The 21,968-nt window shown below is 37.8% G+C and overlaps 1 protein-coding gene across 9 annotated transcripts in view; it reads left to right on the plus strand.

The window, feature by feature from the left end:
* RBM20 (RNA binding motif protein 20) overlaps positions 1-21,968 on the plus strand; it is a gene marked incomplete at its 5' end in the record, with an annotated part of 108,939 nt that overhangs the window by 12,223 nt on the left and 74,748 nt on the right. For 2 of the 9 annotated variants that reach the window (XM_083441688.1, XM_083441689.1), the window contains one exon: positions 20,399-20,498. The exons of the other annotated variants lie outside the window; for them this stretch is intronic. Of the gene's footprint in view, positions 1-20,398; positions 20,499-21,968 lie in introns of those variants that run through there. 9 annotated transcript variants of the gene reach the window in all.

Genomic DNA, 21,968 nt, shown 5'->3' on the forward strand with positions numbered 1-21,968 from the left:
CAGGATGAGCGAAGGAATTTTTTTTTTTTTGCTCTCTGTTGTTTCAGCAGGTAAGTTTTTGCTTACATTAGATTTATGGTCAGTGTAGCATTATACTAACATTGTAGGTGGGATGAGGATCTGAGTGGCATATGTCCACTCTTTAGCCTGTCAAACCCTTTTCTCTAGCCAGTTTTGGGCTTTCTATTAGTGGATTCACATCAGGTAATGTGAAGTTGCACGGTGTATCTAAGGAGCTGTTCTATCGGATCTACACTAGCTCCACCGTGTATGAAAATATGCCATATTCTAAAGCTCCCCTGCTGATATATCTTATTATAGGATTATAACCTTGGATTTATTATTATTTTATTTTGGCTGTTTGGAGATGGAAAGCATTGTTTACTTACAGGATAACTAGTTTTTTTCCTCCCATCAGGTATTCATTAAATTTGGAAAGCTTTTGCCGAGAGATTTAACATAAGAATTCTCATGAAGTTGTAATGCCTGTACTCCCCATGGTTTCCAGGGGGGACCACAGGTAGTGAAACTTCTGTTTCTCAAGATATTTTAATTTATTCACAATTGGAATTCAATCTGAACCGTTTTCTCTTGGCTAAGTGATTTTATATGTCCATCCTACATTCTAAGTATGATCGAGCCCTTTGAGCACTGTTGCTTATGAAACCAAAATGAACAACAGGGAGATATTAGACTTGGAAAAACACAAAGGTTTGCAGAAGTATACAAATAAGGAAAAAATAACTCTGAGAGGGTAACTTGACAAAACAGTCCAATGAAGACCAAGTATGCTCAGTGCCATTGGAACTGTTTTGAGGAAAACAGTCATATGGTAGATGGAGAACAGTGGAGTGGCCGGGAAAAGAGGATGGAGGAAAAGCCACATATAATCATAGAATCATATAATTGTAGAAAGGTTGGACAAAACTGGATAGCTTATTTCCAAGTTCACACCGATAAGCTACACAGTGGTACCTCTGGTTACGTACTTAATTCGTTCCGGAGGTCTGTTCTTAACCTCAAACTGTTCTTAAGCTGAAGCACCACTTTAGCTAATGGGGCCTCCCGCTGCTGCCGTGCTGCCGTCACACGATTTGTGTTCTCATCCTGAAGCAAAGTTCTTAACCCGAGGTAATATTTCTGGGTTAGCGGAGTCTGTAACCTGAAGCGTATGGGAGTTGCTTTTCTGTGATTCTGTTCATACCTGTCTGTGACTGTTCTGTGTATGTTTGTCAGTGTCAAGTAAAACTGCTTTGAGGTTTTTTCTTACAATTCAGTGGTATATAAATTTTATGAAATAAATGGCTGAAGTAGCCACAATTATTTCAGAGGCATATACTCTCATATGACATGTTAAGGAGTTTAGGATTTTTCCTGCTTTTGGGGGCTTTGTGTATATATCATGGACAAAACTTTTTCCACACTATCCCTTATTAGATATATTTTCTGTAACTCACTGCTTTCTCCCACCTGGCCAAAAATAAATAAAAATAATATGGTGGATGGTACTCATTCATTATGATTACAATGCCAAAAGGTATTTAAAGATAAAAAATAAGTAATCTATATTCATCAGAGTGTAAAAAAAGTAAAGGAGATTACTTTATAATCTCCATGTGTACTTGATAACAAATTTAGCATTTTATCATTTCATTTTTTAATAAAAGGTCATGCCCAAATGCATCCCCAGTAAAGAAAATTATGTGCTGACAACTTAAACCATCTATAAACTGTTTCTGTTGTTCAAAAACGATTGGATGACTTTTTATAGCTATTTCATGCTAATGGTTATAATGTTTCATGCAAATTCAGAAACAGTATACTTTTGGTCAAATAAAAGAGTGCTGGAGATTTGGGTTTTGTTTCTTTTATTCAAGAATAAAAAATTGTATTGGTTAACAAGTATAATTCTCTACTCTTATCTCTATTTATCTTCTTTAAATGCTTCCCATTAGCACTTCTTAACATTCATGAGTATCTATATTCGCCAAGCCACCTATTTGTACTCTACTCTTTCGCCACCTGGGCACTTGGCACATTCTTTGCCAGTCACCACCCTCCTCCCACTTATGCATCATGCTCTTCCTTCACTTTACAGCTTTATTCAAGGTCACTACACATACAGGAGCTTTCCTTCCTATCTCCTTCCTATCTCACAGAAGTCTGACCCTGATTGTGAGTTGTGAAGGCATGTAAATGAGCTATCCAGAAATAATTTGTAGCTTTATCCTCTTAATTATTGGACTTCTTTTTTTAAAAAAGAAAGATTTTTTTCCTATGTGAAGAGAATCCTTAAATATTTTTTAAAAACAAAGTAAAATTAGCTCTACATTCTGGGCAGCTCATCTCTTTGTGATTGTCTGGAGTGCAACTGAGTGATAACACTGTGATAACAGATCAAATGAAAAAGCGGGTGCTACAAAATGAAATCAGAAGCTAGGACAAACTTTGGGCCAAGTTTGAAAAATTGGGTGGGGAAAAATATTTAGTCTGAGATGCTTGATAGGCCTCTTTGGAAACACTATACCACAATTTTGATGCTAGTATGGAGAATGCTCTGCCATGCTCCGTCAGATATTTCACATCCTAAAAATGTGGGACAAACAGCAAGCCCCTTTAAAAGGATATTAAGATGTAGGGAGTTTTAAGACAATGCTTTCAAATACTCTGAGAGAGTGAAAGGAGTGGAGAGAGCAAGAGATAGCAGGATCTTCAAAGAGCAAAATAAGAGTGTGTATGACTCAAGAGAACCATGAACCAAGTTCTGCTTCTGCAATGCTATTTATCCACTTCCTATTTGCTGCTGCTTCCCTTTTCACAATGGAAAAGCCAAAGTTGGGGGTTGCCTCTCACTGAATAATGTGAGCTGTCGCACATGAAGTAATACGTTGGAAGGAAGGAGAAATACAGTGGAACCTTGGGTTGAGAATGTGATCCATGTGGGAGGCACGTTCGCAACCCATAGTGCCCCATCTGTGCACGTGCGGGTCGCGATTCGGCGCTTCTGTGCATGCGCAAAGCGCGATTTAGTGTTTTTGCGTGAGCACTGAAACCCGGAAGTAACTTGTTCCGGTACTTCTGGATTCGGCCCGGTGCACAACGCAAAATCACGTAACCTGAAGCGTCTGTAACCCGAGGTACCACTGTAATCTGATTTAAGATATGCATGCCTTAAGTACCAGAATATGCTATCACAATTAAGTAATCATTTTCAATAATGCTTTTCTGCTTTTTGAGATAAGCTCAGTTGGTTAGATCATGGTGCTGATAATGTCAAGGTTTCAAGTTTGATTCCTGTAGGAGTCAGCTATGCTTACCTGTATTGCAAGGGTGGACTAGATGATCATCAGGGGTCCTTCCAATTCTACAATTCTTTGAATTCTATGAGTTAAAGGATAATGAATTTTTGTACAATAAAAAATCCCATTTCCTTCCACTAAACCAGAATTTTGCCTAGACCAGTAACAACCATGGTCAACAGGTGAAGTGGAAAGGGTGGCTAGTGGAAGGAAGAAAAGGTAAGGTGGAGAAAGGCTTCCCATAGGCATCAGGTTGGTCACTGTAAGAACGGGATGCTGGACTATATGGGCCACTGAACTGATCCAGCAGGCTGTTCTTATGCAGTTAAGTTACAAGTATACCTATGGATTATCATGATCCAGAGCATGGATTCATACTGTTCAAGAAGTGTAGATTAGAAGGAATTTTTTTTTTTTTTGCATATGTTGTATTGATTCATTGCAACCATCTCCTAAACAATCATTCTAGGTTCTAAAATCATAAGAGCTCCTTGGTTAATATCTCAGCATTTGGTGCAAGTGATACCTTCCAGTACCGAAGGCAGAAACATTCAGCATGCAGTGGTACACCACACAACTGAGCTATCTCCAGCTTTGCTGCTGCTGCAAATAGTGAGAGGTGAGATCAGTATGGTACAAACACAGTAGCAGAACCAATCTGACATTCCTGCTGATGTGTTTTTAAACTGTACTATATCTATATCTATATATCTATATCTATGCTCCTCCATCTCTCCATCCCTGTATGCAGCATTGATGCAGACAGAGGGAGTTAAGGTGAGTGGTGTAGCTCCACTACACTGTCTGCTACTGATTGAAGGTCGAAGATGAAACTGGGAGAAGGAATTTGGCAGCAGAATAGAGAAATGGAGATATACTGTGGATGTGGTCAAATATGTGCAGGAATGTTATACTGACCTCTGACCTAAAATTTTAAATCCAGGAGCATTCTAACTGTGGACTCAAGCAAAATAGAAAAACATTGCTTACTGATGTGCTGGGAAATGTCACATGTGATGTGCAATTAGTAGAATGTGCATTTAATTATCTAGAAAAAAAGAATAAAAGATAATTATGATGATTAGGTAAGTTATATGTCATCAGGAAAGCTTTGAATTGGGAAAGCACAATTCAACATTGAAGAACCGAGAAAAGCTTGAAGAAATAAATTTTACAGCACAGTCCTAACCATGCCTCTTCAGAATAAATTCCTATTGAATTCAGTGGGGTTTAGTTCCAGATAAATGGGGTTAGGATTGCAGCCAGGATAAGTGTTATCCCAAGGGGCACAGAAAGTACCAGATACCCCTTTCTCAGTGTAAAGCAAGCAAGCTGTGATTTCAGAGAGGTAGAACCAATGTCAAGATTCCTCCTCCTTGCCATCATAGAAACTTGCCACCACAGAAACCCTGCCCCTACTGATCTTTGATTCACACTGTTGGTAGGACTGAAAAGGAGTTGTACTGGATGTGGACCAACACCTGTCCAGTTCCCCCAAAAGCCCCCAACAGGGGAATTAAGTATGCTAGCTATTGAGCCTGCATAGAATATTTCCCTCCTGCTGTTCCTAATGGGCGGCATATTGATTAAAGGGGGAGGGAGGAACATAAAAGGATAATAGAGCTTAAGAGTGATGATCTACTGGTACTTCTGCTCTGCTGATGAGAGCCCAGCAAGGTTTTGAATGAGGTGTATCAACTTTTAGGAGTGCATCCTAAAAATAAATTTATTAGAACCCGTTTTTGCTAGATGTTTGCCATCTGATTAATGATTCATAATTTCACATTTCACATTTCTACTCATTGTTGCCATGTCAATTTGAATGCATTATCTGTGATGCAGCATTTTTTATACACAGAAGACCACGTGCACAAGTAGTCTGTCTATGAACAAAGCAAATATCTAGCATGCGTATTGACAAATTATTAGGTACATGGAGTATTTCCTTTCACACAAATGAGTGAAGAGCCATTGGGTCACACTCAGTGGTTGCTTATGCTTCTCAGGAGAGAGCATTTGGGGAGAATCATCCAGTAGGACAGGTTGAGGAACGTCATGTCCATGGGCCAAATGCTGCTCTCCATGTCTGTCTGGTCTTTGGGACTCTCTCCATACCTCAACCACTTCCTAGCCATATCCATTCTCTCGGCTCTGCTTCACACCTACCTACATTGAGTGTTTTCGCCTGGCTGGAATGTGTCCTTGAACTCTGATAATGACGCTCGTTGGATGGAAGATAGAGGTGTGGGAGTATATTCTCTTGTGCAAAGGCAACTTTTACATCCATTGCTCTGCCTATTTTTGCTTCTGGCCCTGACACTCACTGGCATGTGACTGTCCCCCTCCTGAAAGTTGCCCAGAAGGAAATCTCACCTTTGAGCTAAAAAACTTCAACACATCATGCTTCACATGGATCATAGCAGAAATTCATGTGCCCCTTACCTGAAGTCCTCCAATATACCAGAACTATCATTCTCCTTTCTTCTTTACAGTATTGGTCTATTTTTAAGTTAGCACTGTTAGAAAGTGTTATGCTGTTTAGCAATGCACAGTTTACCCAATTAAATTTGACTGAAGTTTTTTATTAGATAATAACTTTTTTTGCATATGCTGCTTGTTGTTTAGTCGTTCAGTCGTGTCCGACTCTTCGTGACCCCATGGACCAGAGCACGCCAGGCACTCCTGTCTTCCACTGCCACCCGCAGTTATATGCTGCTTACTTGAGATAATCTGCAGCCACTGAATTTGACAATTTTAAATTTCTAGTTTGTGGAATTTTCCTGTTTGAATCGTGATAAACTGAAATCTTTGCTCTTGGGATTTTCTCAGTGTAATCAATTTACATTAGAGCATGGGCAAGGAACTTTGCAAAAACATAACTCTGCCTGCCTTTTCTTTCAGTGTAGACAAAGAGAAATAACTTTTTATTGGCTGTGTCTGAATTTAAAATCCCTTCAGCCTTTTCTTCACAAGGTAAAACTGAAGCTCTCCCATAAATCAGTTAAAAATAATGCCTGTATTTAATAACACATGAAGGCAAAGTGAAAGAAGATCTCTTAAACTATATATCAAGTAGAAGAAAGAAGAAAAGCTGCTCGTCTCTCTCCTTTTATATTCAGGCTTTTGGTTGTCCTCTACCTCAGGAATATTTCTGTCACCAGCAATAGTTCGTTATGCACGTATTGACCAAATTGTATTTCAAAAGCTAATTTAAATGACTGCTCTTTCACTGAAAAGTTTACCAGCTATTTTACTGATGCAGACAGAAAAGAAAAAGAATCAAAATAACCTTTGAAAAACATAACTGTCTTCTGACTAAGATTATAAAGACGTTTTAAAATGCCTGGCAATAAGACAGCATATTTGATTTAAGAAAGACATCCAATGTAAAATAAAAGGATCACTTACTGTCATCGATCCAGCTTTTAAGTGGTCTTGCACTTCATTTGTTGCAAGAGTATCTTAAGCAGAGGTCATCACTCTCATAGCAGAAATATGATGTTACTGATGCCTGAGCCAGGCAGAAGAGGGAACTGTGCCTAAATCAGTGTTAGATGAAGAGTTTGAAGGGAAATAGAATATAACAATCTCTGCATGCTAAACAAGAAGTTAGGCCTGGATGATTGAGTGTCACTGAACATCGAGTGCTTCTATGAGAAAATATTTCAGAAACATTTGAGGCATTTTCAAAATTATGAAGCAAGGCAGAGTTGTAAAAATGAAATCAGAATAGCAAAGAAATAGGGATACAAACAAATCTGAGATAAAATTGCAATTGCATTAGAATGACAAAGATTTATGTTAGCATCTCAGTTGGTATTGCCACTGTAATGCCAGCATGACATAATTAGTTTAATGTCAGAATAGAGAAATAGCAACATTTTTCCATCTTCAGTTGGGATCCAAAGTGTTTCTTACGGTAATTCTTCTGCTAGCTCGGTGGAGCCCCCCCCCCTTGAATAAATGACCCGCATGCTACAAACTGCTTTTCAAATGCCCTTCCATTTCAAAAGAAGCTTGACCCCATATCTTTACATTACATTTAAAAGCCTATACAAGTAATACCTCCATTTATCCAATGAATGATTATCTGAATAGTTTAGATTTGGATAATCATGGGCTGTTAGGATTACTCAGATTACTGTACTATACAGGAAACTATAGAGTGCCTTCCATTAATACATGCACATACACACTTGAAAATTCAAAGATGAACACATTTAGAATATCAGCTGCTTCTAAAGCAGGAAATAAAATCACCCTGTAGTCCTGTTCCTACTTTCTCTGCCAAGGCTGAACGCTTGGAGAGCGATCATACTGGCTGAACCAGCGCCTCACTTCTGCGTGTCTTCTGGCTCTAATTTCCATGTTTCAACCAAAGAGTGAGAGTTGTCCTATGTCTGTATAACTGTACACCTGTTGGGACCTCTGATATGATAGGAGTTTACATTGCTATTCGCACCTTTGGCTAATATCTTAGATGTCAAGCACAGGGTTAGCCAGTGCAATCTTGGTTCCCCTCCGTGTGTTTAGTTGTGTGGAACAAGGGGTTGGAATTAGCTTTTGCACCTCCTGAATGTTCCAATCGTAGTTCATGGCTGAAAAAAGAATAAAAATGCTTTTAGAAATACATTTTTTGAGAAAGAGCATGTTTAAAAATACTATTGTTTTTGATCATTTTTTCCATTAAAAATGCAGAAGCAGGATGAAACATTTTTACGGATGAACATATGCGAAAGTGACATAAACTGGAAATCGGCCAATTGTCCACAATGATATATTAAAGATACAATGTTTCTTCTCTAAAATAAATGAAAGCTTTATACAGTGTTGCACATTAATTTTCTGCCATTTTTGTACATTATTATTGTTTATTAACTAAAATGTTGATAAACATATTTTCTTAGGGGAATGAATAACTAAACTGTTAAATGCTTTGCATTTCCATAAAGTTCTACAATTGCATGTTGAGATTGATTGACCTATAGTAGCTAGCAAAAGCATTCTCCTGATGCACAGGGTATACAGATTTAACCGTGGCTGCAGGAGTTATTAATAGAACATGCTACATTTCCTTCATATAAACATATGATGAGCACTTTGCTGAAGAAGAAAAAAACTGCTGTGCCTTTCAGTATTTAGGGCCAGTTCATCACCAAGCTAAAATTAAAAAGTGAAGTCAGACAGTTCTAGTATTCTATTTTTAATCCATTTAAGCATGTGAATGTGAAATCTTTCTTTAGGATTCTGTTAATTCAATTACCCACTTATTCAAAACATTCTCTTCTCATGTTACTGTACTGTAGCACTGTAAACCTATATGCTGGACATACTAAAAAAGTTTGCATTTAAATGGGCCTTTTATTATCTTTTGTAACCCTGCCAGTAATATTTTTATTGTGCTTGTGGCTGAGGAACAAGAGACAGCTCAGTAATCTGCTTATTTTCTATACAGTACTAACCATGCAAACTTGTAGCCTCTGTGTTTACATGTGCAGTGCAGTCAGTGTTTATTCTCACATATGTGCCTTTGTGTGCAAAGGCCTATTGCATTATGTCCCCATGTGTTAAGTTTCCTACCTTTTTGCTCCATGCACTACTTTCACAGACAAGAATCAGGCCTTCCCTCCTTTGAGTTGTTACGTAACTATGGCAGCCTAAAGTACGGTACATTTCTGCTTCTCAATGTTTTTCTTAATGCAGTGCCTGCTGAGACCTTCCGTGACACCCATGAGATCCTGAAGCCTTCCAAAACTAAAAAACAACACATTTTTGCTGAGTGGCGGGTGTGCTCCAGAGCAACGTACCAGACAAGGCTGCAGTTGCCTGCCATCTTCATTTCTAAAATAGCCCCTGGATGCCACATCCAGGCCCAAAGGCATTTTGTAGAAATGGTGGTGTGTAGCTGGAGCCTTGCCTGCTACCTTGCTTTGTAGTGTACTTGGCTGCCAGGGTAAAATGTAAGAAAGGGGAACCCCCTTCTAAACTTGGGCGGTAGGTAGGAAGGCAGCAAAGCAACAGGGGTTGGGGGAGGTAGAAAAGTTAGGGATGTGTGTGTAAAGAATAGGGTAGCGGACCCCTAGAGATAAGTTTTCATAATTTTAATTTGATAATTTTATCTGCTTCATAGTGTTTATATATGCTTGTACTCTGTTGACAGATTGCAGTGGCTAGTGAATGATACTTATCTATCTAAAGCCCATTCTATGAGTTTTGGAATGAGATCATTTCGGAGCAATTTTGCTAAAAGATTTCAGAGTCTTTTAATGGAAATGGATGCCACTTATTTCTGATGTATAATGATGGTTGTACCTCCATGTCACCACGCCCATGTATGCATGTTACCCTACAGAGGGGTCTGGAAATATGCCGGTCCTCTTTAGCCAAATGAAGACAGCAGCGTCATGGAAAGAGTTCATATTTATTGCAGGCTGCAGCAAGAATAAATGATCCAGAGGAATTCTCCAAATTCTGGACCCCGAATACAAAATTCAAGACACTTTTATAACAATTACATGCATGATCACCTCATGTGTGATGTTTTCAGTAACATGATTGGATAGCAAAACGCATTTGGCAGCTTGTGGACTCCAAAAACTAATTTCATTGGTCAGAACACCTGCCCCTAATTACTATGGCAACAGGTATCTTTAAGCAAAGTTTGTAAATTCACTATTCTTCTGTCTCATACAAAATGTTGCTTTTCTGCTATCTGCTACATGAAGCCTAATCTGGGTCAGGAAAATTGACTGTATCTATTCCTTGACGATTTCCCAATGTTTCTTCTGCTCAATGTTAGCTTGTTCTTCTCTGCTTTGGAAGCTGATAAGAGATGCCCACAATGGCTGTTATGCCAGGAAATACAGAAATGCACCTTCTTATTCACAGGTAGGGGGTGCAGGGTGAATTAGCAAGCTGTTAGAGCTTCAAGGCAGCACTGAATTCCTTGCAAAATAAGCAGGCAGTAGAGAGATTGCTATATTTCCAATACAGGGCAATGGCACGGATACCTTGTGGCTGTGGTTGTGATAACGTGTTTATGCAGACTCAGCACTTAGCAGGCTGAGGCCAGTTGTGTATCAGAGATGTGTTCTGTGAGAGAAGGCATGCTCATAGGTGTGTTTGCTATGGGTTCTGACATACTTCCTGGGCCACAACATCCACCTGGGTCCTAGGTCATGACACCCAGGTATCATATAAACATGAATCAATTTGAAAGTCAACAACAGTCGGATGCAGAATGATTATGCATAACTGCAGAATGGTTATGCACTCAATAGTTTTAAATGAAAAGGGTTGGGTAGGGAGGAGAATTATATCTGGTTGTTGTTATTGCCTAGTTATAGATAAGACACGTACACATCTAAGAATGTTGAGCAAAATCACTTACTAGAAGGCTAAGTCCACAATCCTGTGCATCCTTTTTTTTTTTTTAGAAACAAGTATCACTGAAGAAATTAGAACTCTCTTTTGAGTAAATATGTGCATGATTGAGCAGTAATAATTTCCAACACTTGACAAAATCAAGCAGTGGTAGTTATCATATTTTTCCGTGTATAAGACACCCCCATGTATAAGACTATCCCTATTTTTTTAACCCAAAATTAAGAAATTAAGTTGTTTAGCTTTTTTGGGGGGAGGGGGAGGTCACTTCCACCAATTGCTCACCTGCCTGCCTGCCACTGCCGATTGCTTGCCACAGCCGCTGCCAATCACACACTTCACTGCAGCCGCCAATTGTCTGCCCACTTGCCGCCACCAACAGCCCGCCCGCCCACTTGCCGCAGTCGCCTTCCCAATTGCCGCAGCCACAGCCAATTGCCAGCTGGTCTTGCTGCAGCCAGCAATCACCCACCCAATCGCCGCTGCCAATCTCCTGCTTTCTGCTGCCATTAATCACACGTCCCCCCTCTGCATTCACTATCTGTGTATAAGACGACACCCAATTTTTGCCTAAGTTTTTTTTAGCAAAAGCATCGTCTTATGCATGGAAAAATACAGTATTATACAAAATAATGTTTCTCCATGAGATGGAAGATAAATGTATGTGAATATTAACAAGTCCCAGAGTGGTAGTCGTGTTGAATTCTTGTAGGAACACATGCACACAAGCAAATTAATGATTAACAAATTTATAATGACATAAGTTTTCTTGGGACTATCCTGAGTTGCAGATATAGATATGCATGATAGAGGTGTATTTAAATGTAAACAGTAGTTTGGAAGGGAAGGAAATGCAAAAAATGAATGGACAATGGTAACTGCATTATTCATGGCCATTCACACACACACACACACACACACACACACACAAAAACAGTAGCTATACATAAACTTCCTGACATTGGTAAGCCAATCAACACATGTCATGGGAGAAAAGCTATATGTCACATCAGAAAAAAGGGATTTTTAGCAGACTATATATGTTAATTTGCTTACCAGTGCTAAAAAATCTTGTGTTATCAATTGCTATATGTTGTGAATTGCGAATCTCTGAGCTCCCCCCTCCCGAATTTCCTTTGCTTATGGCATAACTGTTAACAATTCCCTGCCTCCCACATATATATCTACTTGTAGCTCAGAATAACATGCATCTGTTGAAGTGGATAATAATAATCATAATAATAGTAATAATAATTTTTGTCATCTTTAAGATGCCAAACTCTCAAAACTGAACACATAACCGAGCTTAAGTAGCTGGGAATGAAACAGGAGTACATAATCTGCCACATGGGCTCAATGTATGATCCTGGTAAGATACAGGTTAGCATTAATATGGGTTCTAGTACCTGTGGCCTCAAGTATCAAACTACAGGTGGTGACCATTTTAGGCACATCCAAATGACCTACGATTGCTGATGCGCTGGTCCTTTTGGACCTGGAACAGGGAAAAACAGGAGGCGGGGCAGGGCATGTTTAGGCATACTCCGCTGATGTGAGCAGTTGCTGGGAATGGAATCCCTGCAAGAAATGGTTGTCACCCGTATTACATCAATACATGAACAATACATGTGCTGTGAAGCTGTTTCTTGCCCAAGCCCTTAGTAAGAGGTTCACAACTTAGTTTTAGAAGATGGTAAATTTACATTAAGTTTAGATTTCATTTTAAATCAGGTTATTTTAAAAAGAAAAACTTCTTATAGCTGAAATTTGGGGAAGAAATCAGTTAACATTTTCAAAAAACCTGATTTAAATAACATTATCTATTTTTTTTGTCAGCTCTGATTTGCATTTAGCTTAATCTCCCAACATTTGCTTGTACACTATGGAATATAAACTGTAGTCTTTTGAGGAGGACACTCTATATTTGTAATATAGTCTTCCCTCGCACCAAGGAATTCTGGGTGGCATATCTTAATTAATCCTCACAATAACTGTGAGAACACTATGAGATGCTGGCTTGTCCAAATCCACTCAGTGAGTTTTATAACATTGTAGAGCTGTCTTATCCAAGTTGCTTACTCTGTGTCATTCTCATTCTTATTTCTTTCATTAGTTACTGTAGAAGAGGAAGAGATAATTCCTTAGGCAATTTCAGCTGAGAAAAAAAATATTAAGGTTCTAAAATTTTTATTTGAGAATGAAAAATATATTTAAGAACAGTTGATTCTGCTGTATGTTTTCTACAAAGTGCTGTGTACTAGTAACTTTTGGAACCCTTAAATGTGAAGCTATTGTATTTAAGAAGAAAATCATTTTTTGAGTCTTAAACTTATAAAAAGTTTCTACTTTGACATGGTTATGATACAAAGAGTCCGTAACAAGAATAAGATATAAGATACTGATTAAATGGTGTAATAAAATATCATCTAAAATTGGTTAAAATAGAAGAGTAATATAATAATTGCTGCTTAAAATTAGTTAGATGACAATTATACCAAGATTGCCTATAGCTAATTACTGTGTGAATGTCTGCAAATCACTTTAAAGTAAAAAAGTGAGCTTTAGGGAATGGTCAAATTACTAGCAAAGAGATTAAAAGGGATTTACAGTCAGTAAGTTAAGGGAACTTGGGATAGCTACATGAAAAATAATGATCTGTTTAGAAACCACAGCCATATGTTTAAAAATCTTACTGGTTTCAGTCTGTCTGGTGTAAGACATGTAGTACCTGGATTAAATTACTAGAAAGTTAGAAACCTTGTATTTAAACTGCTTGTATTTTTATTAGAATGCTGTACTTCTCTTATATAGATTAAGGAAAGAAAGCTTTCTGTTTTCAGTTTTGTTAAAAAAACAATTCTTACTGTGTGTGCACATACTAGAAGCTTGTAGTCAAAGAACTAACTGGTTAGTTCAGATGTAAAATTCAGGTTTTTTCCTATTCTACCCTCACTGCTAATTGCCATTTAGTCTTTTTGTCTTGCTGGGTCACATTGCTGCAATGGCATTGGAAAGGACAGCTGACAGCACTTTCCTATTAGGGACTAAGCTTTAGACTTGAAACCTTATGTACAGTTCTTAGTCCTTCCTCGATTTCCTACTTCCCACTTCTCACTGCACTTGTAGTACACATTCCCAGTCATACTTTTTCTTTGGCCCTTCCATTTCTCCAGTACCCGTTGTTTCCCCAGATCACACTTTTCACTTGTATTTCCACATAATGCTGAGACATGGTTTGTTTTAACCATGGTCTGTTCAACAAATCAGGAATCACCTCACAAACAAGCAGACCAGCCACAGCTTGTTTTCCAGCTGTTCTTGCCGTGTGCCTCTGTAGTTTAGTGAACATATGTGATTGACTGGCTAAAGAAACTATGGTCAAGCAAGGCTGTTCAATTTTGCCATAATGGCAAGCTATGGTTCATAAGCAAAGAACAAACATGACTTCATATTGTGGCTGGCAACCAGAAAACAAACATTCGCTTATGTTAGAACCAGGCCATTGCCTATAATAATTTAATAATTTATTATTTATACCCCACCCATCTGGCTGGATTTCCCCAGCCACTCTACCTTGCCTACCTTGTCAGTTCCTTTTGCCAACCTGACCACATTTCCTTACTTCCACTCCTCTGTAATATTGACACCATCAAGTTTATTTTAAGCTCTAGGAAGTTTATTCAGAACCATGTCTGATCATCCTCTCTGCCCTTTACATCAAGTTCTGTTCTTCATTTACTCTTCCTACTTCTTTCTTTTTCCATTACTTACATTTCCTTCAGCCTCTGCCTCTGGGCTGCCTACCCCTTAGCTTTCTTTCATTATGGTCCATAATCATCTCCATGTGAAAAATCCATCCTCTCTCAGAAACTGCAAACTTTTGTCCCATGAGTTATTGAACAGTGCTGGATAGTCAAGTGATTTGCTAGTGGAAAATGCCAATCATTGCTGTGCAGTGATAATGGAAAGAATGGAATTCCTGCCCGTAACTGCTAGGCAGTGGAGACAGAGGGCACCTTAGTACTGTGCAAATGTTCAGTTACTGACTGACTAGCAGCCCCTGGTGTGAGCTTCAAATTATAATCGAGGGCAGACTGCTAGTTGGCAGTTATGTGCTTCCTCAGTGCTGATTGAGGCACCCCCTGTCTACAACAAAAGAGAGTTCAGACTTTATAATGGTGTGTTGAAAAAGGGATACATTTTAACTGTAATGCTGCTTTCATAGCTCCATAACAATGGTGCTCAAAGCATGCATTAGTTAATCTTTATTAAAGCTGCTATAACATGCCAATCTTCCTGCTGTTTAATCTAGGTATTTATTACAGTCAATCTGTTGAGTACTTAAAGTAGATCATTGGTTTGAGAGTCATTCTCAATGTCACATTAAGTTAAGATGCCTACAGGATTGACTATTTCCCATGGAAAGCTGGTTTTGAAGAGCACATTAGCAATTAACATATCTTGCCAGTGTTTGTGTACTGGGTAACTGGCTGAACGAAGGGCATGGTCCAGTCCAGGTTAAGTACTTTTAACCTGTTGATTAAATGGATTAGTTAGCATTTATTTTAATCTCTGTTTTTGGAATCAATGGGATTTTAGATTGTATGTGGATCATACTTGCTGTTATGAATCTAATTGTTAAAATTACTGAAATCTAGTTTGCAGTTTGGGAGTAATCACACAATATATGGCATTTCATTGGCTCTTTCCTATAGAAATAATTAGAACTTTAAAGGGCCTAACTTTGGCTGGATTGTGCTCCAGTTTTTTGTTGGAAACATTTCTCAAAGTAAATAACAAGTCATCTATGAATATCTAGATTTTTTTCCGTGGAAAAGGTACTATTGTGGATAGGAACCTGAGTTCTAAGTTGTTGTAGCCAGACACATGAGGGGCAACTGGATGAGTCACATAACCATTTCATGACAGTCACTGGAAGAACTAATTGTGACTTTCAGCAGTTTTAGCTCCATAATGTTGCTTCAGCTTCTTTGTTGAATTACACATTAAGCCCAGTTTTGGTTTTTTATATACTGGGAGAGGGATTCTAATGACATACCAAGAATTGAATTCAACCTGTGGCAATACCTGTGGCCAGCTCTGTATTGACTGAAGCCCTCGACTGGTCAGCATAGGCTAGTCTTTTCAACAGCTGTGTAAACTGACACTTACTAACAGCACTGTGGATTTTTCATTATAGCGTATCTTCAGACCTGTGAGTGGATAATGCAGTATTAACATCTTGTAAACAATTTCTTGTCTTTCAGCAGAAACTGTTGATTGTATGCCATATCTGACATACAATAAAAAGGTAAGGTTGTTGTCATCATGCAGCAATTTGTTTAGTGGCTGACAGGTGGTGCCACAAGGTACAGCATGACAACAGCCTTCTGAAAGCTACTGGGCCATCACTGCAGTGTTGGAGGGTGAGGAGAAGGGAAGCAAAGGGGAAGATTGAGGCAGGTGGCTCAGGTGAGCCACAGACAACTAACTTTAAGGGGAAGGAATAGTGGATTTGGCAGAGAAGATGGTGGGTTGGGGGCTGGGGATAAGCAGGATTAGTGAGTGAAGTGACCAGGGACACAGCACTAGGTTAATCACAATCTGAATAGATGCACTAAAATTAATGGTCATGACTACCTCAGATCCATTAATTTAAGTGTGTCTGCTGTAAGTAGTTGGATACAATCCTGTTGCAATGTGGCAGTTTTCACATAGTGTCCAATAACGTGTTTTATCAAAGCAAGTGATATGTATATGGAACAATGGGTGGGGGTTTTATTAATTAATGAGAGACAGAGTGCTTATGGTGTTTTTCTGGATAGGTATAAAGCTGCTTTTCAAAATAATTTCATGTGGAATTGTGATATTACTTCTAACAATGTTTGTTTTACATTCCTGGTTGTTACTCTAGCTTAATTAGCCATGGTGTTCTATTTTGATTTTCAAGAAAACATCCAGTCCTGCCATTAAAATATATTATTCTGTAATGCGAAGTTATTTAAAATATTTGTGCTTAGTTATTCCAAAGTCTTTGGAATGTAATATTCCAAATTTTATGTTTTTTTGTGTGAGTGACAGTTTGCTGTTAAGATTATTTGAAACAGTTGGTACATCAGGGATGATGGGAATTGTAGCCCCAAAACATCTGGAGGGCCAAGTCTGGCTATACGTAACATCTTCTATATGTAAGATGTTAGAAACCTAATTTCCAGGTCCCAACCTTTTTTTATGTGAACTGCCTGTCATTCACTTTCTGACCAGCAGTCTTGGTGGAGCAGGGAATATATTTGAGCCCCATGGTGAATGATACTCTTTCACGGTTCATTGTATATCCAAACAGCTGTTGGGCTTGATAAATCAAGTCAGGTTGATTTCAAAGCAGCCTTGTCATTTTATAATTGCTTTTACAGTCCTAAATATGCTACTATCAATTAAGGTTGATTTCAGAACAAACTCATCATTTTATGATGAGCTTTTGCAGCCCTACAAAAGTATTATATTTAGATAATAAACATACAAATAATATAGATATACATAAATAGATATACACATATTATATATTAAAAGAATGTTTTGTGATTGTTTTGAATAAATCTGGAAAGTTTTACTGCAAATGATTAGACCAGTGGTTCCCAGTTGGTGGTCTGTGGACCCTAGAGGATTGACATAACCCACCCAAGGGATCAGTGCACCATTCACATAACAATCAGTCTGCAGAAATTTGTAATGAAATTCAAATTGATTCTCATGTGCTTGATATTTTGATATTATTGGTTGTTTTCTTGCAATATTTTCCAAAATGATGTAACTTTGCTATGCTGATTCATTTAGCAAGATTAAAAACATCCCCTGGAAGCTCAGGAGCCTAATACAACTGTAACTTGTTTAATTCAAACTCGCCGTTACTGCGTTATGAATAACGTAGATTAACAAGTCAGCAGGCAGTGAATACCAGAAGATTGATTACCTCTTAAATCTCTCGTATAACAAGAAATCTTGTGGATTAAGTGACACAAACTGTTCACTAGTTGATAAATTGCATTCTAATAAATTCTCAATCAACCACATGCAGTACCTTCCTACTATAAGGACTTTTTGGTGGACTTCTTTGTGGGTATTATAATAGTCTTAATTTAAGTTTATCAAAGTTTTTCTAGTTTAGAATGCGCACAATATTTTGTTGCTTATCTTAAGAGTTTGCATTCCCTCACCCTCTTTGTTTGTGTACCTCTTGTGTTTTTCAGGGCATATGGTTTATTCCCTATTCTATTTTCAGCATGTGGGGTCCCTTTACCTTTACCTTATTCTTGGGGATATAGTTTTAAGTTTTTGCAAGAAGTTCCTAGGTAATTTAATATCAAATGAAGTGTATTTTTAGGATTTGGTGTAGTTGAATAGAAGTAATAGAATTGTATTTGTATTTTTAAAAACCATTTCAGACTTTTTTAAAAATGTGCAAGCTAGACCTTTGGAATGTTGAGAGGTTTTGCTTGTGGATGATATCAAATAGCCATAGGCTGGTGTATATGTTTCTGCATAATAAGCACAGTAAATAAGACAAAAAAAGATTGTGTTATATATGTTCGCCATCTTGCATTACTCACATATTTTCACTTATCTGTTTGTCATTTTAAGTGCTCTTGGCAAGTACTGTGGCAGTTATAGCCCCACACTCATCTGGTAGGATGCACAAAGCAGTTAGAGTCGGTGGTGGAAGTCTGTACCTTTCAACGTGTTCTAAACTGGAACAACCCCTCCAATTTCTCTGCCTCAATTTGACCAGATGTGGAAATGGTCCTCTCAGTGGCTGAGTTTCAGGGGACCTTTTGCTCTCTCCACATTGCAAGCTGAAAGTTTTCTATAGCAAACATTTGGCTCTGGTGTAGCAGCATGAAATCTTGAAGAACACTTTCAGTTTCAAAGTCTTTAGCTTTATTGGCTACATAAACAGATGATGAAAAGAAACAATGCAATAATCAGCCTAACCTCATAACCTAGATTCAGAAATAAAGGTTTCACAAATTTCTTCTCTCCTCTGTGTCTTGTTAAAGTGTCAAAGGAAATGCCTGTTTTTGTTAGGTCCACTTGTCAAGGCTTTATTTCAGATTTATTGGTAGAAATTTAGTATTCTGGGGCTTGCCCTTTAACCAATTGAAGGGGAATAATGCAGTAGCTGAACACATGTTGCTTATATTCAACCAGTTGTAGCTCATTTCTGCAAAGAAACAATGTACAACTCCTGAATTCTTGAAACTTTGAAAAGCTATTGCTAGACACACTGTTGGTTTTGTCCAAGACTAAACATTCACACATTTGTTTACCTTTAGGAAGTTTTCAAAAATAGGAAAGCCACACATTGCTTTATCACATATTTTTAGGTGTGTAGCCTTATAGCTAACAACATTTAGCAGAGATTTATTCAGCCTGTGTACTCACCATACATGTAAAGCTTATTATTTTCCCTAAAGAATCTTTGGAAATGTAGGGTACTAGGAATTGTAGCTCTGTCAGGGTAAACTACAGTTCCCAAGATTCTTTGGAGGGAGCCATGTGCTTTAAATATACAGCCTTACTCTTTGGGTAGCATCTTACCTAATGAAGGGTTCTGGAGTACTCTAAACCAGGGATGTCCAACAGGTTGATTGCGATCTAACGGTTGAACATGGGACGTCCCCCCACAAAAAGCTCAACAACAACTTTGGGTCTCCCTTTCCCAAAGAAGCTCAACAACTTTGGGTCTTCCTCCCCAAACAAATCTCAACAACTCTGATCGATGCTCCCCCCAAAAAAGCTCAACAATTTTGGTCAATACAATGAGTAGAGCATTGCCAATTTTTATTTTAGTGGGAGTAGATCGCAGTCTCTTGGAAGTTGTACATCCCTGCTCTAAACTAAAGCTTGCTACTACTTTGTGACTTTTTGGATTGTCTTAATCAAGGTACTGTCCAGCTGTGGTTAGTAGTTATTTATTTTTAGTTGAATTTATTTCAATCTAACCTAGTGCTTAGGATCACATTCTGAAGAGCTGTGGGAGTGCTAGATCCATATTCAGCTGTACTCATAATCAGATTGGGTGGGTGCACAGAGCTGTCCTCCTGCTGCTTACCAGGATGCAACCAATTCCATGTGCTTGTCAATGTGTTGACACAGACTCAACATCTTTGCCACCCTGCATTGTCCCAAGAAGTGGTAGTGATGCCATGATTGTGACAGTCATGGCCTCAAGGCACTTGATGTGTTTATTTACCTGATCCTATGCATTTGTATTTTGGACTAAAGGATAGGAATATGGCTTTGGGCCATCTACTGAGTCCCCATTATTATAATGATTTTTCTTGGAAAAACTGCATATTAATGCTCATGATCGCACTGTTTTTTCAAGGCTTTTGGGGAAATGGGATATTTTAAAAGAGGTAATAGCAGTACCACATTCCTTTATATCAAGTGCTTAATAGAGTCCATAGAATTGACTTTATCTGACATAACTTTGGAAATGTGTGCAGCTGCTTTCTCAGTTAAGAGTATCTATTTTTGACATTGAAGTGATTAACCAGACCTGGCTTTTGTCAGGTCAAGTGGCAGAAACAGAGAACCTTATCACCTTTTCTTTGTTGACAGCATATCATTATCCATGGTAGGTCATAGGGGGATACATAGATAGTTGTGGTATTTAAATACCTAGATAGTGCCATAGCTTTTGGATTTCTATTTTTAATTTTACTCAGTCATGGCTGCTATCGAGGCCCAAGTAAAGAAATGGGCTGGGGGAGTATATGAAAAAAACCATTAGAAAGTTTGAAAGGTCACAAACAGGTATATTTTGGTTACTTACTAACAAGCTTTTTGAAAAATACAAAGGTACTGGGTATGTAAAGCTTTGAAAACTATTTAGTGATGTGTAGAAAGCTGTATTTTATATATTTTAGAATGTGATAAATTTTTAACTCTCCTTGCTCCCGCATTTTTCTTGGTCTTCAATTTAGAATGCAAATGTTTTTTGTCAGTGTGTACTACATTCAGGTTAATCTTAATCATGGAAACAACATTTATGTGCTTGTATATGTAAACATTTCCCCCCCTGAAAAACCCAGTGAAGGCTAAAAGAATGGAACAGTAGTTTGTACATCAAACTTTAATGAAAAATATACTGAATGTGAAATCTCTAATCAAATGTGTGTTTGTGTTACCCAAGGCAAACAAATTAAACAATAGTTGCAACAGTAGATCAAAAGCCACATTACTCATTAAAGAGTATGAATATACAAAATGTGTTCTGTAAGCCAAAAGTTGAGCTGAGTAACTATGCATGTACTCTAAATCGGCTTATTTTAGATAGTGGCTAACAAAATGGTATTAAACTTCTTGGAGGATATATTTTAAAATGTTAGCCTTAATATAACTCTGTATGCTTCATTTATGCGGACAGCAACTGTATAAATTTGCTGAAATAATAATGCCTCATTCTAAAGGAAATGTCTAACTTACAACTGTAACTAGAAGGTACTAGCAAAACAATATGCCAAAATAAATTGCATGAAATGTACCGAGAAAGGAAAGAAATTAATGCCAAATTAATATCTTTATTTTTAATAAATTTTGGCAGAGTTGATAAAATATATAAAGTTGCAGAAATCCTAAACAAAAGATATTATTGCTTTTGGTTCTGAGATGAGGTTGTAGTGAAGAGAGATGGATTAGAGTTTTTAATAATCTGATATACATGCCGGCCTAATAATTCATAGAATCAGGCCTTCAATATGCTTCTAAAGAGTTTCTGGAAGCAGTTGGCTCATGCTCTCTGGATTCAGGAGAAACAAGTTATCTGTATTTAAATCAGACTCTTGTGATAAGTGAGTGAAGCTCCTTTTGCTTTAGAACATTTTTTTTTTTTTTAGTATTTTAATCAGCACTCTCCAAAACTCTTTTTTTTCTTTTATAGCCTAATCCTAACCATAGTTACTTGCAAGTAAGTGTTGCTGATTTCAAGAAGACTGGGTGTCCAGTAAGGCTGCAACACTATGCATACATTTACTTTCAAAGCATGCATAGCTACAGCACAATCCTATATTTAAGGTTACAAACTTAGATATAAATATTAAAGTTCCACTGAAGACAATTGGATACATATACTGTGTACAATGAATATGGGAGAAAGCTGTACTTATAAAAGGGAGATGTGTGTACAAGTTAATTGTTGTAAAGAAACAAACCAGCAAATACATTACTTTTTGAAAGCTGATAAATTGGATTTGTTACACTTCGCTACATTGGAACTAGGCAGTC

The sequence above is a fragment of the Podarcis tiliguerta genome, assembly GCF_965153285.1.
Source record: "Podarcis tiliguerta genome assembly, chromosome: 5".
In the NCBI taxonomy this organism is placed as follows: Eukaryota; Metazoa; Chordata; class Lepidosauria; order Squamata; family Lacertidae; genus Podarcis; species Podarcis tiliguerta.